The following is a 16029-nucleotide window of genomic DNA, read 5'->3' as shown; positions in this document are numbered from 1 at the left end:
TTTTAATTGAGAAAAAAAAATTTCCACCTCCTCCCAGCCTCCCACTCCTCCCACCCTCCCCCCACTCCTCTCCCCCTCCCTCTCAAGTCTGAAGAGCAGTCAGGATTCCCTGTCCTGTGGAAAGTTTAAAGTCCTCCCCCCTCCATCCTGGTCTAGGAAGGTGAACATCCAAACTGGCTAGGCCCCCACAAAGCCAGAACAAGAAGTAGGATCAAAACCCAGTGCCATTGTCCTTGGCTTCTCAGCAACCCTCATTGTCCGCCATATTCAGAGAGTCTGGGTTTATCTCCTGCTTTTTCAGTCACAATCCAGCTGGCCTTGGTGAGCTCCCAATAGATCAGCCCCACTGTCTCCGTGGGTGGGTGCACCCCTCTTGGTCCTGACTTCCTTGCTCATCTTCTCCGTCCTTCTGTTCCTCATTGGTACTTTGGGAGCTCAGTCCAGTGTTCCAGTGTGGGTCTCTGTCTCTACAGGATCCAACATTCTGCTGTTTACAAGAAACACACCTCCCCCTTAATTTTTGAGGCAGGATCTCTAACTGGTCCTGAAGCTCACCAAGTGAGAAGATGGGACAGCCAAGGCATCCCAGGAATTTGCCCTTCTCTGTCCCTCCGTGCTAGGATTGCATTGATCCACTAAGACTAGCTTTCGCTGTGGGTGTTGGAATGTAAACATAGGTACTCATGCTGACAAGTCAAGCTATTCACTGTTGAGTCATTTCCCATGCCCCCATTTTCTGCTTGGATGGGCCCATTTCCTCCATTGCTTTATTTGTCCTTTCTGTGAACCAAGTCAGTAGTGTCAAACTACCGAGCAGAGAGAGTTAGCTTCTCTCTTCTGAACCAGCAAACAAATGCACGGTTCTGTACTTGTCACACAGTACTGCTGAGGACAACAGAGGTCATGACAAATGAGCCACCAGGTAGCAAGCAATGTACACAAGAACCTGGCAACCTTTCATCCTGGCTCTGAAGGCCTGACCCGCTCTGTGGAGATATAGGTAGGTAAGGGTAATAATTGCCGGAGAAAGAAGGAATAAGGTTTGTGACAATCCTCAGTGATATTGCCAATGAGCAATCACACATGCTTAAATTAATAACCTCTCCATTCATGCTCTAGCAGAAAACCCTAATTAAATGAAATTGGTCACAAACAAACATAAAAAGACATGAACATAAGAGGGACATTTGTTGGAAAGAGGATGGAAAAGGGAAAGGGGATAAAAAATGATAATTAGGAGAAAGATGCTCAGAGTAAATCACATATACATATGAAATGATGAAAGAATAAATTAAAAGGGGACATAAGCAGAGTTTCACACCACTGTAATTTCTAATAAAATAAACTGTACTGAAACTAGGCATTTTCATTAAACTTTAGCTTGGCAGACAACATCAGAAGAGCTGGAACCATCAAAACTGTAAAACCCACCTGTTCATCAACCTCCAATCACAGCAGCCAATCATTTAGAAGGTTTACAAAGTAACACTTTTCTATTTGCCTAACTTCCTTACTGTCATCGAAAAAACCTGAGTTGATAACGCAGTCCGGGACACCATGATTCCTCATGCAAGAACAAAATTACAAACTCACCTTCATCCTCTGGGATCAGGGCCTGGAATGCAGGCAAGAAGGATGGAACTTTGGAAAAAATAATCCGTTAGATTACCCATCTCATGAGATGAGAAGAGACCTGGAGGGCAGGGACTCCCACACTGATGTTGGGAGCTGTGAACTTCCAGATTCTGAAATTTTGTAAACAACTTGTTTTCCTCTGATCTGAATGCCTACAGCTGCTCTGAGCATGAGACCCTCAGGAGTTCCTTATGGCAGGGGAATGGTTTCTGGTATGTTTGGCTGGGGCATGGCTATCAGTTAAGGAAACCTATATAAACTGCCCCTGGACACAATAAAGGGGGCATTCTTGTTTCAAGGATGACCCGTGTCTCTGTCTGTGTGTCTTTGTGTGTTTCAATCTCCAGCCCCTTGCCTGGTTCACGAACTGTATGGTGGCACATAGAGCTCAGACAGGTGTGGTGTGCCACACACTAGTACTTGGGTTGTTCATGTTAAACATCACAAGAGGTGGTATGGTAGTAAAATGGGCCTCACTATGGATGCTCCATGAGTTACACACCAGGATATTTCTGGTTGTTTCCTCAGATTTTGTTACTCCCAGTCTCTCCGTGTTCAAATAACCATTTGTGGGTTGGCATCCCTTCAATCCCAGCACTCTGAAGGCAGAGCTAGGTGGATCTCTATAAATTCAAGGCCAGCCTAAACCACAGAGTAGTTTCAGAACAACCAGGGTCACACAGTAAGATATCTTTACAAATTTTATTCTCTATTCTGATTATGAGTCACCAACCAACCAACCGCTATCCATTCACTGTCAATACACAGAGCACTTAGAAACACTGCCCAAATAGCAACAGACAGAGTGCTACATTTAAGCAGAGCAAGAACATTTGCTGCCCTGGGATGGGGAGTAGGGGGTCAGGACAGATTCCTGATAGGGTCACACACACGCACACACAGAGTCACTCTGTTGTCTATAAATTAATGTAATATATAACTGTATTCAGGCATGTGACAAGTTACAATGACAAATTCATGCATTGCTGAAGAAAATAAAATAAAATTTTAAAATTTAGCTTAGTGAAGTGTGTGTATGTGTTGTGTGTGTGTTTGTGTGTGTGTGTGTGTGTGTGTGTGTGAGAGAGAGAGAGAGAGAGAGAGAGAGAGAGAGAGAGAGAGAGAGAGAGAGAGCAGGTTGGTATGTCTCTTTATATAGTCATTCCTTGATGATAACCTGGTTTATAATTTTAGATTTCCCTTATGTACCAAACACAATGTATGATCAGTCCTTCACTAAGATAGCACAACATTAGCCTGTAATGTATAAATATTCCTCTATATATTGTAGAACTCTAAAATAACTCTGAGGCCTCTCAGCCTAAGTACTCCCCCACCCCCAGAAACCAGGAATCTAACAATTACCCACACACGTACTGAAATGTTGGGAACTTTCCATCTCCCTCAGTCCTTGTGACTGTTCTCCAAATAGAGCCCCATTCCTGGAATTGGGACAAGATAACCCACAGATGTCCACAGATGTTTTGACTTAGTCCCTGGGAAGGGGACAAAGTGACCCTCAGATGTGCCCTCTTACCTCACCTGATTTGGACACTACTCTCCAGCCAATTAGTGGTTAATAGCCCTTTGAATAAGCCAATCATAATAGTTAAAGAACAACCCCCAGACTTCCCCCTTGTTTTGTGACTTTTTGCTTTAAAAGTAGCCTGTACCAGCTATTTGGGGTCTTTCTGGCTTCTTGAGTGCTGAAAGACCCTTTCATGTCAGAATTATCTAAATCCTCATGCTTTTACATCAACTGTAATGTGAGGGTGGTCTCCTCGGGGCAACTCCTCCTTGGTGTTGGACTCCAAGTTCTAACAGCATAAATCATCTGCAAATAACCTAAGTAACATAGTATTCATGTTACATAGCAAAGTTTACAATTCTGTAAACTTCATAGCACATAGCTGAAGAAGCTGAACCCTTATAGAAAGTTTATGTGACCTCTGTAACATACATGGTTTGCACAGTATACACAAAGGGTACAGGATACTTGCCTTGTTTTTCCATGGTTTAAGACTGAGCCTTCTGCAAGAAGCTTAGCAGTACAGTTTTGTTCTCCTGTACAGACTGAAAATTTGCTTCAGGTCCTTACTACATGATCTGCATTAATAAAAAGTGCCATTCATCTTCACATGTGTCTCAAACTGAAACCCGCTAGGGCTCCCCAAAACCTCATAGTATCTTAAGAAACTATAACAAGAAAAGTCCATAGATGTTCTTTGAAGGAAGTTTGGTTTTTGTTTGTTTGCTTGTTTGTTTCTACCTTGAGTGTGATGTTAGTTGAATCTGAGGGTGTGGCACTCACACCTGTGAGGATCTGTATAGAGAACAGAGGCAGAGCAAGGAAGACAAGGCAGAACACTCTACATGAAGTTCTCCAGGAGAGACCCACCAGAAAATTACACCTGACTCCATTAGGATGGCCGTGGGCAATGCACCAAAAGTCATATGCCATCAGCAGACTGGCTGGGAAGAGAGCTGCTCAGGGGACAAACAGGCCAATTTAGTTGGAAATCCAGTTTGGTGGGATGGGAGTTGGAGTGAGAGAGAAGAAAAAGCATGCTGATGAGTGGACTTGTTGGCCATTACAAAGAATGGTGAGTCACACTACCCATATTTTAAATGTGCTAATGTAGCTTTAATTATGTTCATTAATTATACAACACAGTCATTTTCCTGTTATATACATATTTATATAAGGAAATGTTTAAAGACAGTATGATAATCTTATATTTCCTACAATACATAGGCCAGGAATTAGAGACCGCTCATACGATATTTCTGGAATAATGGTATTATAAATAATTAGTTTCACACATGTATATTATATTTGCTTAATTATTTCTGCAAAAAGCATGAAAAAGAGGTGAAAAATATAAAACCACTTCAACATTAACATTTTTTTTGAAGTTGATTTATTGGGCCCAGGTTAACAAGAACTTCAGACATTAAGAAACACCTGTATTTGCAATAAAGGAAGGGCTGCCCCGCTGTTTATATCTGGAAATGAAGTTACCTTCATTACAGTCCTTAGAGGATTAAACCCAGTGGAGAAGTAAATCCATGTATCACCATCTTAATAAGGAATGCGGAAGTAGAATAATCAGATCAATATCCCTGACCTTCCAGGTTTTATATCAGAACAGAAAAATAAATCATTCATCAAACTCAGCTGTTCAAAGGGTGCCAGTTCTCAGAATGCACGGCCATTCCTCCTCAGGTTGTGACCAGTCTTTCATAGCTGTAAAAGGAAACTTCAAAACAACCTAAATCTGAGATAAATTCTTTAAACTCCCTCCTGTTGGCACAAGGATGAAAGTGTGTCAATCCCTGACTTGGCTGATGCCATAGTGCATGGACCGCTTTCATACATTTACACACAGGAAATATTTTCCCAAGAAAATTTGATCCTTTCTAAAGAAAAAAACAAATGAAGGAAGGAAAGATGCACTGGAGGGAGTGGGAGCTAGGCTCTTCCCATGGATATGTATGAGCAAAGGAGTTTAAAGGGCTTCCTTTCACCTTTAAAGAAAATGCATGAAAGCTTACCCTGACAGGAGAGCAGCTGGTGCATTTAACATTATAATGTAAACATCTGTTCATGTTCATGTGTTGAAATAAGCATATCAAATGTTCATGTTCCAAAAATTAACATGGTTTAAAATAGTCCGTTCTCATAACTGTGAAATAAATGCCGAAATCCGGGAGAAGAGAAGAAAGGCAAATCAATGCTGCCCTGTGCCCCCGAGTCTGTGATGCCTTTTCATCTTTGCCAACTGTCTTAAATTCAGCTGCACCTTCCTCAGAGCTGCTTTTACACAAGGCGAAATTTTGTTTGAATTCTCTTTTCCCAGAGCTGTGCAAAATTAATACAGGGCAGACGTTACTTGACAGGCAATTCTCCAGTCCTTCTGAAATTCTGCTGAAGTTTCTCTTTGGAGCAAATAACACAGGTGAACTCAGCAGCCATTGAATTCACATTGTTAGATTCAGGGACATGCAGTATGACACAAAATGTCAGCAATTCTCACTCACAAAGTCTTAACAAACCTAGGATGTTATTATTTCCATTCCTTCCTAAGCAATTAATTCTTCTGTTACAATATCATAAAGAGTGTGGGGCTAATAGTGCTTGCCTGCCAACTAGCAGGATCTGAAATCACCTGGCAAACTGTCAGGTACACCTGTAAGGGACTGCCTTAATTAGGTTAATCAAAATGGGAAGATCTACCCTAAATTAAGATGGAACAGTTCCTTGGCATTGGGTCCTGGATGGTACAAAACGATAAAGCTAACTAAGAATAGGCATTCATCTCCCTTTTCCTCCAGGATGTTTGAACATGTGAGCAGCTGATTTCATGACCTTCCTGACTTTATGAACTGTACCTTCACACTGTGAGCCAAAATAAATCTCTTTCCCCTTAAAGTTACTGCTTATCATGCCTTTTGTCACAATAGGGGAAAACAGACCCAATAAAGGAAATATTTAAGCCTGTTGTGAGTTTACTACCAGTTCTGAAGAATCACAGCTTTAATGGGTATTGAGAAAAAGAAATATACCAAAGTTTTGAAAAGGAAAGAGTGGTTCTAAGAATGGCCATTAAGATGGAAGTTAAAATGAAATTGATAATTGTGGAGGCTGAAAATGCAGGCCCATTTCCACCTTCTCTGACAGAGAATTTAGAGATTGACAAACATAGTTGCACATCCCAAATCAGGATATGATTGCTTGGTTCTTTTGAAATTAAAATAGGTAATTCTAGTAAGTCCATGCCATCCTGACAGGTGGTCAGGATATGCGAATGGACTTCTGTGCCTTCTTTTGTAACTATGAGGTCACTTGGGGAGAGACATACATGGATTATTATCTACATGGAAATAGAAAAAGACCAGATCTCTTGAGTAAATTAGGAGTATCAGGACCATGAGAGATGGTTGAAGGGGAGGGGAGAAGAAGGGAGTGGAGCAGAGAAAAATGTATAACTCAATAAAATCAATAAAAAAGAGAATGATCGCAAGAGCAGCCTGTGTAAACAACCAAGCATGACCCCATCTCAAAATACCTTTTAGAAAGAAGGCTTCAGCTGCAGCTAAGAGGTAAAACCCACCTAGCATGTGGGAAACCTCAGATATAATCCTCAATGAGAAACCTCCTTTGGCAAAGCCAAGAGATTGACATACTTGGCATTACCATGGTGGGAAATTTTCCCCACTTCTACCATTCAGACCATCCATTCCACCTAGATTGCCCAGCATGCTTCATCTAGTCTATGTACTCACTTGGTACCCTACAAGAAAGCCAGCTCCTTAAAATACAAGTCTGAGAAATCATCTACCATTTTATGGCTCTCCTACTATTTCTTGTTTATACATAGGAAGATCTGTGGCCTTTGAATGGTTAACAAGATTCTCCAGGTTGTGGCCCTGCTCATTAAACCAGCCCTGTCATTCACTTCTTTTCATGAAATGATTTGACTGCACTGCAAGCCACATTGTGTCTCTAAACAGAGCTTGGTACACACTGCTTCCAATTAAGTGCCCTTTATTTCCTCATATAAAATGACTATAATGAAAAACCTTAGCTCATAAAGATGATTTCAGATTAACTAATGCAAGTGTAAGAGAATGTGTCTAATATTTGGAAGACAGAGTGAGATAAAAAATTATAAAACAGGCTGAGTTACTAGCAGTTGACAGAGGGCTGCCGCTGTGCTGCCCTGATGAAGAACATCTGTGCTCTGGAAGGCATTTACAAGATCAAGGTGTCCCTGAAGCACATGTAAACTTTTGTCACACTCCTCAAGGGCATATTAATATTGTTGTTAATGATGGCAGCCAGTCTCTGTGTATACATGTGGAGGCCAGAGGACAACCACGGTGTCATCCTCAGGACTGCTTTCCACCTCCTTTAAGACAGGTTTTTCCTTAATCTGGAGCTCACTGATTAGTGCATACCAGCTGCACAGTGAATTTATGTTATCTACTTCTTTCTTCTTCCCCAGCAATGAGATCACAAACAGAGGTCGCTGTACCCAGTGTGTCTATAAGAGTTCAGAGATGAATTCAGCGCTGCATTCCCACAAAATAAGCACCTTACAGGCTCAGCCATCCTCCCAGACATTGCTAACAAACAAACAAAGCAAAAAGTCCTCAGACACACCCATTGGTTTACTCATGAACACTGCTCCTTTAAGATAAGATAGGTCTTGCTGAGGGATGTGCCAATACAAAAGGCTGCACTACTCGTCTGCAGCATTATTTTAGTAATATGTGGTAGCTACTCTTGGATGTCAACTTGACTACATTTGAATTAACTGCAGCTCAAAAATGGAGTATACACCTGTGAGGGATTTTTTGCTTAATTCTAAGGAGGAAGATCTAATTCCTCCTAATCCAGATCTTTGAGGCATGAAGGTTTGCCTTTAATCCAGGTCATTTAACTGCAGAAAGACACACCTTAAATGCAGATTCTTAATGGAGATCTAATCTGGGCCAAGATTTCTGCTTGAAGACTATATAAGGACATGTAAGAAGGGAAATTTTGCTCTTTGTTTGAATGTCTTTGCCTTTCTAGCACATCCATTCCTTCACTGCTGGTAGAGCCTACTTCTTTGGGATTCTGCCATATCCTGAAGACCAGCTGTGACATTCACCCTTGGGGACTGAGCAGCTACTGGATTCTTCAACTTTCTGTTCGTAGCCAGCCATTGTTGGATTAGCTGGACCACAGCCTGTAAATTATTCTAATACATTTTATATATGTGTGTGTATATGCATATACATATACATACATGTGTGTGTGTGTGTGTGTGTGTGTGAGAGAGAGAGAGAGAGAGAGAGAGAGAGAGAGAGAGAGAGAAATTCATTCTGTAAATTCAGCTTCTCAAGAAACCCCTGACTAATATATTGGAAAAGAAAACAATGCAAGAATGCACGAAGATCAAACAGCAGACTCCAGTGCCTTTTGAACTCCACAGTGGTTTCTGGGGAAGAACAAAAGTGGTGCTTCTGTCTTTCCATCAGTCCAGTCCTCTCGGTCTTGAAGATGGGAAATTAGCACCAGCTGTTTCTAAATATTAAAATACTCAACCACTTTCCAGTAATGTTAGCTAAATTTTACAACTACCTATTCTCTTGACGTTGTTACTTATTTTGCGGCTCTCTGAAGGGATCCTAATTCATGTCTGCTGGACAAGTGTTCTAACATTGAGCTGCAGCTGAACCCTAAAATTGTTTGCTGTCTGTTGAAAGTGTACAGCATGGCAGAAGTAGCAGACTACTGGTTAGACCTGGAATCTCTTCCCAGCTCCCTTTATAGGTACAGCACATAGGTAGGTAAATCCTGTTATAAGGAAAGTACTCACAACACAAAAAAAGATAGATCTGAGAAAGTGATAGGTGAAAGCCAGTAACAAACACAAAACAACTCAGGGATCCATAGCACCCTGTTACCCACTGCAGTGTAGCAATTCCAAGAGCACTGGTGAGACAGCCTCCCAATGTTCAGAGACTCTGTCTGATTATTCTAAGCTGCCTACATCTTTGGGAAGCCAGTGCCGTTTCCACATCGGCCTCCACAGTTTTACTTCTTTCTCATTAGTGTGAATGAAAATATCAACTGGTAGTGCATGTGGCATTATAGACATTCATCAATGGTAATTGTAAGTTAAACACAAATACCAGAATAGGTCACACAACCTCAACCTGAACATAAAATGGATTTACGCAGTCTACAAAAAGAAAATGTATATCATGTTTTTACTATCACCTGTAAATTATATTCTTTTTATCAGCAAATTTATAAGGAAGCTATTTTCATATACATGAGTGTACACATGCATACACACACAGAGAGAAAAAAAAACAGAAATAGGAGGGTATTATAAATGCTCTATTTCCAGTTCCAGACTACAGGAGCCAAATTTATAGTTTAGTGGTTCTACAAATTCCCATCTTTGCCACCATGTTTGGGCAGATCCTTCACATAAAATACATTGCCTCTGTAAAGAATTGCAGAATTCACAATATGAGATGCATGTGCCATGGAAACACTCTATCTGGTTCAAAACAATAGTTGGATGCCCCTTTGAGGAGTGTCCAGTAAATTCTGAGAATGAATAAAAGTGGCTACACATAGCAAGAGTCCTTTCATCACTGGGCACATTTCTCAAAACCCACCAGTTCTCTGCCTTGGCTTTTAAGTGGTTCATTGATGGAGGAAGGTCATTGGTTGATTAAATAAAGAAGCTGCTTGACCTGATAGGTTAGAACGTAGGTGGGAGGAGCAGAATGCTGGGCGGAAGAGGAAGTGAGCTCAGAGACTCAACAGCTCTCCTCTCGGGAGCAGATGCCTCAGAGAGACACGATGTTCCACTCTTGCGGGCAGAGGTGAGAGCTCTGCTCTCTGAGGCACACGCGATGAAGCTCCGACCCAGGATGGACGTAGGCTAGAATCTTCCCGGTAAGCGCACCTTGGGGTGCTACACACAGATGATTAGAAATGGGCTAGTCCAGGTGAGAGAGTTAGCCTAGAAGAGGCTAGATAGAAATGGCCAAGCAGTGATTAAATGAATACAGTGTCTGTGTAATTATTTTGGGGCATAAGCTAGCCGAGCGGGCGGCTGGAGTGGCGGGAAGCAGCCCACCGCTCTTATTACTACAGATGGCGCCCAACGTGGGGCTCGAACCCACGACCCTGAGATTAAGAGTCTCATGCTCTACCGACTGAGCTAGCCGGGCGGGAAGTGAAGAGAGCGAGAGAAGGAAGTGGCCGCTTTTTTAAAGGGAGAGAGACCACGCCCCAATGGGCTGGTATCTCAGCGGCTATAGGGTGGAGGAGCGGAAGGACCTCCCGCAACAGTTCATTCTTGGATTCCATTTGGAAACCATAGGAAATGGGATATAAAGTGACTTTCATCCTGACTGGGTTAGCCAGGACACATTTGCTCTTGAGTTTTGTCTGTTATAATCAACCTCATTCACTGTCTGTCATCAACAGTCTTGTAGATGACTCTTAGCTTTTGATGAAGCCTTTTCCAGAGATCAAGCTTGACTGTCAACTTAGTAGGATTTTGAGTCACCATGGAGTCCAGTTCTGTGTCTGTGAGAGGATTTCTACATTGGGTTACTTGAGACATGAAGACTTACACTGCATGCATGTGCCCACACCATCCATGGTCTAGGTACTTGAACTGAATAAAAAATGTAAAGCAAGCTGAGGACCAGCTTCTGGATGATTCCTGACAGCTGATCTAATGTGATTGGCATGCTTCTGCTTTGACTTCCCTGCCATTGCTGCTATGGTGGACGGTACTCCCACATCAGTGAAATCAACCCTTTTTCGAGCCATTTGTCTTGTGTATTGTTGCAACAGCCAGGAAAGTGATCAAGATAATAACCATGACAAACCAATGCTCAGTCAATAGAAAACACACTTAGCATTTTCAAGCTTGATGCTTTCCTCTTCAGTTACTAACTTTCACTGTGATGCTTTCTAACCGTGCTAGGCAACAGAGTCACAGACTCCTTCAACCATGGGACAAGAGGACAGGTTATAACACTGTATATAAGTAAGGTATATATGTGATAAATTAGAGGGAACACACACAGGTTTTAGTTTCAGAGAAGTTAATAACGAGGCAGTCCTGTGACAACCGAAGAATGTCATTTTCTCACATCTAATTCACGACCCTTATGACAGCTTTCTCTCCTTCTCTCTGTGGATCAGTGAAATCTGAGAGCAGGTGTTCCATTGTTCTTATGCTGATTAACCAAATTTCTCACTGACTCAAGTACTTAAAGACATAATAATAGGATCTCACAATGGGAAAGAAGGATTAGTCGGTAAAGTGTGTGATGCAAAACCTTGAGTTTGTGATCTGGAGATGGTGGATCCCTAGAGTTTGCTGGACAGTCAAGCTGAAATGCAGAGTTTCAGGTTCAGTGAAGATGCACTGTCTCAAAAAGGAAGGTTGAGTGTGATGGAGGATGAAACCTGACATCCTTCTGGCCTCCACTCCCATCCACATACATGGGTATTACTACTGAACTCAATGTTTTCCTCCCCATTTATTTTAATCATGTTTTACAGCTAACTCTTTTGAGTGAATTATTCATAATGCATTTTAGATGAATATAAGATAATTGACCTTATCTGCAGGAGGAACCCAAGATATTACCCTGCAGTAATTAACTCTGATATGTACCATTTTTTAAGGGTAATGGATTTCACCAGTTGAACAAAGTATGCTTGCTTAATAAACCCATGCAATTTTCTATGCCACATCTTGCTTTTGTGATTTCCCCAAAGTACATTTATGGCTGTCTTACTCTTATCCCCAGACAAAAATGGATCTTTCCTTCTACACAGAGGTCTTCCTTCTTGCTCCACCAATTACTTTGTCACCTGACTTTCCCAGAGCTTCAACCACTTATTTTGATTTGTGTCTTTGTACTTCTTTTTTCTTAAAAAAATATCAATCCTTTAATACTTATTTTATTCCTGAAATCTGCTCCTGCTTATCATAGTCACCAAGAGCATAAGATATGAGATATCTCAATCAGATTGAACTTCTGGTTTTCAATCTATCTCCATTTTGTGGTCTGTTTCTTGACTAGCTGCCCAAATGAGGATTGCAAAATGTAACCCAGACTATAACACTGGGATGCCTAAAAGTATTGTGAATCCCAGTTCTTTTAAGAACTCTGCTTGCTAATAAAGAACAATCATGTCAGTAGTCCCAAAGAGCTCATTGTCAAAAGGTTCAGGAACAGTTTTGAAATAAATGCTAAAGACAAATATGGCAAATCAGAACTGCAGTCCTAGCTACTGGGGAGAATGAAGAAAGAGAATCAGTTGAAATCAGGCTTTCAGTTTAAGACCAGAAAATACAATGAGCCTATGTCTCAAAACTGTCAATTTAAAAATAAGCTAAATGGCACTCATTGGGTAAAGTGCTTCTGCACAAATATGAAGACTAGAATTTGGGTCAGTAGCACCCAAGTCAGAAGCCTGACATGGAGATGGGAGGCAAAGAGCAGGGAAGGGACTCACTGAGATAGTGACCTCTAGGTTCAGGGAGATACCTGCTTCAAGAAATAATCTGCAGCTGGGCGGTGGTGGCGCACGCCTTTAATCCCAGCACTCGGGAGGCAGAGGCAGGCAGATTTCTGGGAGTTCGAGGCCAGCCTGGTCTACAAGAGCTAGTTCCAGGACAGGCACCAAAGCTACAGAGAAACCCTGTCTCGAAAAACCAAAAAAAAAAAAAAAATGAAAAGAAAAGAAAAAATAATCTGCAGTGTAATCAACATAAATACTTAAGGCTGACCCCTCTAACATACAAATAAATACTGCACCTACAGATACTGAAACATATGAGAAAGAGAGAGAGAGAGAGGAGGGAGAAAAAGAGGAAGGAGAGAGAGAGAGAGAGAGAGAGAGAGAGAGAGAGAGAGAGAGAGAGAATTTTATAGGTTATAGGTAGTGATGAGAAGTGACTCAAGAGAGTGATTCCTAGAAAGATTTTAGCCAAGGATGTGTTATGGGTAGCAATGTCCTGCAGTGTATATAATAGAAATAATAAGTTTTAGGAAACAGATGAAAGAGGGAATATGGAGTTCCTATCAGGAGCAGAGCACATTTATAAATTTAGACCCCATGCATTCTGAGTTAATATCTGTAAGTTATACTTAAATTCTTCAGTTTTAAATTGTTTTCCTTAGTAAACACCTGTCTTATTAAAAGTAAAACCTCAAGAAAACAAAAACAACATCACTAAGGAGATTTAGTGCTTCTCAGTTTCCTGATAGTATTGCCCTTCGTACACAGAACTGGTAATTAAAAATGATAAAATGATGCTTCTGTAATTATTATAATTGGGGCATTTTTCCAGAAAAGAATATGAACACCAAATAAAAAACAGTTACTTGGTTTTATTACACTTTGTAGTTCGATCACATCTTCCTGCCTCCCCCTGCAGGTTTGTCTCCCTGCCGTCTCTAAGCACAGGAAGTGCAAACACTTCTGAATATAGAAATTACTTCCCGTGATTACCAACCACCTTTCACATCAATATTCTCTAAGCACTCAAGAGAGGAACTTAAGAAAATGATATAATTTTGGGTGAAAGGAAACCTGTGAACCATAATGAAACATACAGAACTCATGCTGCCTCATAGCATAACAGAGAAAAAAAAAGGTCATGGATATGGGTTCTGACATGTGGTAAGGAGCTCTAAGCATGCAGAAAGAAAGGCTTAATGAATGTTGCAGAAAGCATGGCGCTATTACCTCCAACCGGAGGAAAAACAGAACCACACCACCTAATGAAAAGCTACATAATAACACCCTGCACATTCCCACCCCATGAACCAGGTCCTGACACCTTTCATTCAAGAGCTTGTTGAATGAAAGAGCTGTGGCGGGGAGTTGTTAACAAGGCCCTGTGATACATCTGCGATGGATCCTCTCTACTGTCAACTTGGTGAGATAGAGCAGCACTGAGAGGGAAATATCCCAGTGTGTCTCTGAGGGAGTTTCTAGATCAGGTTAATGAAGTAAGAATGCCAGTCACAAATACAGACAGTATCATCTGTGGCCTGGGGGCTGGGGCTGAATAAACAGGAGAAAGTGAGCTGAGCACAAGCATCCATCTCTCTGTTTCCTGACTATAGGCATATTACGGTCAGTTGCCTCATACTCCTGAGCTGTGCTTTCACTGCTGATTTGGGCAAAGACACCCTTCCTTCCTGCAGATATTTTTAGCAAGGTATTTTATCACATCAACAGGAAAAGCAACCCTAGCCTGCATTTCATGATTTGAGGGACAAATTTATAGCCCTGCTAGCAGCCTGGTCATGCCTCCTCATTCTTACTTGCTGAAGGCCTAACCATTCAGGAATAGAATCGAATTTTCTATTTCTGTTCTAAGACACCAAGACCAAGTCAACTCATGAAAGAAAGTGTTTAGTTGGGGTTTTTAAGTCCAGAGGGTGGACCTAACATGGTGGGACAAACAAACATCACGGAGGCAGGAAAGGTGCTGCAGAAGTAGCGGGGAGCTTCATCAGATCCACAAGCATAAAAGCAGTGAGAAAGAGAAAATGCACTACCTGGGAATTGGGTGGGATGTTGAAATCTCACAGCCCACCCCCAGTGACATACCTCCAACAAGGCCACATCTCATAATGCTTCCCAAACAATTCCATCAACTTGAGATCAAATATGGAGATATGTGAACCTGTGAGGGAAATTCTCATTCAAACCAACAGATCCAATAATAACTCAAGTTATGAATTACAAAAGAAATAATTTCCATGATGCATCCATCACTCAAATATATCTGCTCTTAATTTTAGAGATGTGTTCTATAAATGAGGATTAACCTGTGATTTAAACTGAATAGAAATGAAAATTAAGTACCTCACTTTCAATAACTACTTTGTGTGTGTGTGTTTGTGTGTGTGTGTGTGTGTTAGGCAAATATAGAGAAAAATATTTTAACAACTATGACTAGACTTAGCATGGATTACATTCACAACTATTTTTTAATACATTTGGCAAGTTAGAACGCTCTATTGGGCGTATATGAGTGAAATCTAAAGTACTGTGGAAAAAAAAAACAATATTCGGTTAAAAAAAATCCTTATAGTTTACAAAATCCATGCCTGTCAGTGAAAACCAAAGAAACATCTGTACTATGCTCCTTAGCAACCATTCTCCTTCTCCAAGCCCTGGTAAAGGAAGGCTGAGGAAAGCATCTAGGCCTTTGAGTGCTCTACCACAAGAAGTCCCTTATTGGTGTAGCGGATAGATCTGAACAATCACTTTGTTCCTGACTAAATTTCTCCTGCTACACAATAATCTCTGTGTACATTTCTAATGCCTTGAAACACCCAGTCCAGACAGTGACTTTCTGGTAGTGTGAGTGCATACACCACACAAATGTTTGTAGGCACACACGTATGTGTGTGCAAATGAAGGCTAGAGGTCACCCTTGTCATGGCATTCCTCCTGTGGAACACATCTACTACTACTATAGTTCTGATTAAGAAAAAAATACTTGAGATTTTAGTTGATTTACTTAAAACTCAAAGCCCAAAGTCAGGAAATAACAAATATCGATGTGTTTAGACAGATTTGATCAAAATTCAAATCTCCAGCTTTTTGCTGGTTTACTATTATGGAATAAACCAGCACACTCCCCACCCCCAATCAAAAATTGTAGGAGTTAAGAACTGTTTGCTCTTCCTCACAATTCTATGGTTGGACTGAAACTCACTGGATGGTCCTTTTTGTGGCTATACTTAAAACTCCTCAAATGTTTATGATCAGGGGGCAACTGGGGTTAGAATGTCTGAGGTAGCTGCATCCCATGTCTGATGTGGTGC

General features: G+C 41.2%; 1 protein-coding gene and 1 non-coding gene across 2 annotated transcripts in view; both read right to left on the bottom strand.

The window, feature by feature from the left end:
* The window catches only part of Cntnap5 (contactin associated protein like 5), a 964727-nt gene that overhangs the window by 233030 nt on the left and 715668 nt on the right, over positions 1–16029 (bottom strand). The gene's annotated exons all lie outside the window — the stretch shown is intronic.
* Positions 10308–10380, bottom strand: Trnak-cuu. The gene has a single exon. It is a non-coding gene; the product is annotated as a tRNA-Lys (tRNA).

This window comes from Microtus ochrogaster, chromosome 6 (genome assembly GCF_000317375.1).
Source record: "Microtus ochrogaster isolate Prairie Vole_2 chromosome 6, MicOch1.0, whole genome shotgun sequence".
Classification (NCBI taxonomy): domain Eukaryota; kingdom Metazoa; phylum Chordata; class Mammalia; order Rodentia; family Cricetidae; genus Microtus; species Microtus ochrogaster.
Note: the sequence above shows the minus strand (reverse complement) of the source record. Positions and strands in the feature narration are given on the sequence as shown.